We start from the raw sequence: 5,621 nt of genomic DNA on the forward strand, positions 1-5,621 counted from the left end.
ATCAACTAACGAAGCTACAACAACTCTCGGAATTCCATTCCGACCCTCGGATCAAATTCTCACCCATCAACCGGAATTCGCCAAAATACTAACTTCGCCAATTCAAGCCTAATTCTACACCGGGCCTCCAAAATCAATTCCGATCGCACTCCCAAGTCACAAATCATCCCCCGAAGCTAACCGAATCACCGGAAATCACATACGAGCCTTCTAACTCATAAGTCAATGTCCGGTTGACCTTTCCAACTTAAGCCTTCTTAAAAGAGACTAAGTGTCTCATTTCTTATCAAAACCAATCTGAATTGACTCTAACTCACCATATACCGGTAATGAAACATGAAGAAGTAAAAAATGAGGAAAATGGGGCAGTAATACCTGAAACGACGGGTCGGGTCGTCACATCCTCCCCAACTTAAACCAACGCTCGTCCTCGAGCGTACCCAGAGTTGTCCTAGAAGCTAACCAACAGCTGAATAACTTTACCAAGCATATACCCGGGGTGATCTCACGTCACCGTATCTCATATAGGTCCGACAACACAATATAGCTGAAATTTCACAGTCCATCTAAACCATAAACGAGGTGAGTCTTCTTTCTAACTTTGTGAGGGGGAACTGTCCCCATAGGATTAATAATTGAATAATTCTGCTAAATGCGGGGGCTACGCACGCGCTAGGTGACGAGAGTCCGTGCATAGCTACTACTATGTCAATGGTCCGGGTAGCTTAGGACCCACATCATGCTTATTTCATATGACTCTATTTAATATCTTATTACTATGAGCACCTAGGATATGCTAGGGATTTTAAAAAGGGAATAAGAACGTACTTGTATAAATGTTGAAGTCTTGCTTGGCAATTACGACTATTGTTGTGCCTTGTGTGTACACTTGATATTCCTACTTATTTGTGGATCGGGCCGATCGCCTCGGTATGAATAGATGCATCTATAGGCACGCCGTCGACCCTCGGCAAGTGCACAGTTTATTTCTGTAGGATCGGGCCGTCGCCTCGGCATATTTGTGCATGCTTTTATAGCTTTGCCTGAGTTTGTTAACTATTAGGATTACACTTTCATGACTCGAAAGGAACTGATAATTGTGAATTAAGTAAATGATTAATTGGAATCTGAGCGAGAATATGATTTATATGCCTAGTTGTAAGCTGTTGCCTGTTATAGATTTTTATTGTTAACTTAAACTTATGATATTATTTGGCCCTCGTGAGTGTCAAGTCGACCCCTCGTCTCTACTCCTTCGAGGTTAGGCGGGATACTCACTGGCTACATATTTTTTATGTACTCATGCTACGTTTCTGTACTTAAATGTACAGGGTCTGAGGCAGGTGGATCCGGTTATTTCTTTGGTGCGCAGTTGTGAGCAGGCTTGGGACTTCTACGGTGAGTTGCTCTTTCTTCCATGTCGATCCGCAGCTGAAGAAGTCTCTCTTTGTACTGTTATTTCTGTCTATTCTGATCCAGACAGTAGGGTAGTGTAATATTTTTTTGGTTGTATATTCTACTAGCTGCCCGTAGTTTGTGACACCAGGTTCTGACACACACACGTTAGTAGACATTTATTTTTGGGTTGTATAACTATTTTGATACCTTATTTACCACTCTTGGCCTTAACTTAACTTTGAAAATCTGTTATAATTAGTTTTTGGTAAAAGTAAAATGAGGACTTAAATTACACTTCCGCGTTGGCTGGCCTGACAATGGTGTCGGGCGCCATCATGACCTATTATGGAAAATGGATCGTGACATAAGGTATTCTTTTTACTTGTCTACTGTTTTAACTGAATATTATGTGTTTATGTTAGTGTTTCCTATGGCCACCGTGTCCATCAATTTTTGTGCTTAAGTTTCTATTTATTTGACCCTTGGCTTATATTAATCACTTTTTCAAAACTATTAGTACTATTATTGATGTCATTATGTGATAAAAATGTTTAATTACTGTAAAACAAATGAGAAATACGTATGTCAAAAAGATTGTTTCTCATTAAGAACATTTGAGAGGAAAACCAACATGAGGTGTACTAATAAAAGATGGAATAACTTAATTAAGATGTGAGAGATGATTAGCTAATAGCTAGCAGTTTGGAAGATTTTTTTTATTAATATTATTTGATTCATTTTTGGTCATTCCATATTAGGTTAGGCACAAAATAATTAATATGTAGAGTACTACGTAAGCTAGGCATAGGAAACAGTTGTATAAAAGTATGCGTTCGTGCAATTTTGGGCGAAATAATTTTAATAATTAATAAAATGCTATTAATTGTGTACACGTTCGCGTGACACGAGTACGTTCTTTTAAAAATGAATATTCGCAAGAAATGCTTTAGGCGCGGTTTAATATATCATCGTGGTTGTGTACACGTTCGCGTGACATAATTATTATCTTTTTCCAAAATAATTAAGGTATGCGTTCGTGCAACTTTGGCCAAGTTTTTATTAAATAACTAAGTGTTAGGAATTGTGGACATGTACGTGTGACATGACTCTTGATGCGCCAAATAAAATGAGTACTCGTACGCGTGACTCGTTTCAAGATAATTCCATAATTGTGTATAATCAAGTAGTTAAAAGCAGTAAAAGAGGTAAATGCACATAGGTTCAAAAATATGTAGTTAGACAATTTAATTAAGCCAGGTATGATCAAAGCGACCGTGCTAAAACCGTGGAACCCGGGAATGCCTAACACCACTTCCATAATGTACCACCATATGCTCCACACCCACGAGGCCCGCGATGGCCCACACCACTTCCCCAAATGTCTTACCCGCCCCCTCAAGCACATCATCCACCCGCCCGCAAAAGGTTCCAACCGAGGCCGAAATATAAACTGAAAAGACTACTGAAAAAAGAAAAGGCTTTCACCCCTATTGGAGAATCATATGCCAGTATGTTCCAACGGTTGAGGCAATTGGACATGTTGAAGCCGGTTCAGACAAAAATGCCAAACCCTCTATCAAAGAAGTTTGATTTTTCTCAAAGGTGCGCATATTGCTCCGATGCCCCGGGTCAAAGTACAGAAAAGTGTTGGCACCTGAAAAAGACAATTGAGAAGCTTATTGATACAGGTGACATTGTCGTGCAAAATCCAGATGCAGCAGACACTAGCCAATGTCCATCGCCTGTTCATAATGAGACTCATATAGTGGATATGATTTGTTTTGAAAAGGAATATGAGAATTTGTCTGAGATCCTCGAAGGTCCACGTGCTGCAAAGCTTTCAGCGCTATCAGAGTTTGATCCTAAGAACGAGCAGGCCAAGGGAACCCAAACGCAATTTGTTGAGAACAATGTGATGGAGACTTGTGAAGGTCCTGGTATTGTTGATGCAGAAGTCAGTGGCTAAGATGTTGAGCTTGGTGATGGGAAAGCTGCTCCTTCATTGGTTAGCCAGGGAGGAGTCTTGGTGGTTTTTTTTGTTGTCATTTCTGTTGTCCGGTTTATCTCAGGGTTGTAATCCGGAAATTGTCTTGTGGCTCAAACCCTTCTATCCTTTTATTTTTCCTGGTTTGTTTAGTCATAGTAACTCGTTTAGTGTTGTCTAGGTTCGTTCCAGGGTTGTAACCCCAGTTTAGTTTGCTTGTTTTGTTGTTCAAACCCTTTCACCATCCGTCTAATGCAATTTTCTGTTTTCTGTTATTTCTAGTCATTTTTGTTTAGTTCTCTTCTCCTTTTATAGTTCTCTTCATGCTGGTTCTGATGACATAACATGCATGCATAATTCTAGGCCTAGTTCTAATTTAGTTTAATCATGAAGCGATGAAACAATTTGGAAGATGATATGGACATTTGAGAGAAATAAGTAAAGGCATTTTGAGATCACTTCAAGCCCGAATTGTGTGAAACTAGGGCAGATAGAACATAAAGAAACCCTATTGAAATGCATCATGCCGCATCGGGTTGAGGCTAAAGGCAAGTTTGCCAAATTGACAGGAGCCGTTCGTGGTAATGAGAGTGAGAGTGTTGTCCAATGGTGCTTTGTATTTAACAGATATAGAAGGCAAAGGTGTAGAAATGGCTATCAATTCTGATGCGGTCAAAAGATATTACGTATGATTTCTTTGGTTAAAATGTGTTTGTTTGTACTTGGCATGTTTCGAGGATTGGAATGACGAAGGCATTTTGTTCTGCTATCTAAACACTTTATCCTTTGTTACCCCTTTGAGCCTCATTTATTTCCTTTCATACCCCTCTTTTGGAATCAGTAGCAAAGATCAGAAACGCAAGCACGAAAGATAAGTAAAGGAAAAGAGAGAAAAGAAAAAATGATGAAAAAAGAAGAAGAAAAAAAAAGAACAGAAGAGTAAAGAAAAAAAAAGAAAAACAAAACAACAGAAAGAGAAAAAAGGAAGAAACGAAAAAGAGAAAGAAAAGAGAGAAAATCACAACAAAACAAAGCGATTCCTATGTCATGAACTACGTTCGACCTGATTCCTTTAGGGATACGTAGGTAGCCTCACGGTTCGGTCCCATCAAAACAAAAATCCAAAAGTCCCCAAGCAAAGAACTGGGGCAGAAGTTGTGGTTGTTGTAAGAAATGTGATTCCGAAAGTTGTAATCTTGAACCCATTTGAATTGTTTTGAGCCTTTTGACACCCTTTCTTTCTAACCCCATCCAAAAGCCCACATTACGGTCCAAAGAAAGACCTTTCGATCAGTCTTCAAGAAATGCCAAGTCGAGCAAGTAGAGGTGATTCATATCAGGGGCAATACTCCATTCTGAACAAAGAAAAGAACAAAATGAGAGAGTCTTATTGGTGAAAGCCTTCACGGGCATCATAAGGCGACGGTGAGTTGAGAGAGAGAACAAAATGAGAGAGGCTTGATGGTGAAAACCCTTCGGGCACTACGAGTCGAATAAGGATCATGAATCGGATTGGATAATCGGAGCATTGAGGCCCAGTTTCACGGCGAAAAAGGTACGACAAGAGTTGAACATCAGGCTTGCTCAACAGAATAGGCCACAGGTGCATGTCATGGTTATTAGAGTTGGTATCCACATCTGATAGGTTTCTACTTGGTAGTTTTCTTGTTAGGAATCATCTCTTTCCTTTGTCCTTTACTTTGTTCCTTTTGTCTTGTTTACTTCCTCTTCCTGAGTCTGTTTGGTCGGAACAAGTGAGAAATGACTTCAAAATTTGCCATCAGCTTTCCAATTGCACAAAACGGGATCTGGCTAGCACATCAAAGTGGCATAAGTCAGGAAAGAACAACAAGCGCACTGAGCTGGTAACAATCAACATTCTTTGGGATCTTTGTGAAATATAAAGGTTTGGTACCTATCAATTCATGGACAATGCAACAGATGGAGGGTGTTGGGTGAACGGATCAAAGGTATTTTCTACGATAAGATTGACGAAGAAAGCCGTTAACCAGTGACAAGCAAGGTCTTCCAAGCAGAAATCAAAGTTATCGTGGCAAGTGAAGGAGCAACAGACCTCAAGGCCAAGGCCAGTGGTTTAAGCCAAGAAAGAACAGCATACACGCGGAGTGGGTGGCAATTGAAATGCTTTGAGATTCATGTGAGACACAAAGGTTTGGTAGATGCCAGTTCATGAGCAATGCAACAAATAGAGGATATTGAGTCTGAAAGAAGAAGAGGT

Source organism: Nicotiana attenuata, chromosome 5 (genome assembly GCF_001879085.1).
Source record: "Nicotiana attenuata strain UT chromosome 5, NIATTr2, whole genome shotgun sequence".
Taxonomy (NCBI): Eukaryota; Viridiplantae; Streptophyta; class Magnoliopsida; order Solanales; family Solanaceae; genus Nicotiana; species Nicotiana attenuata.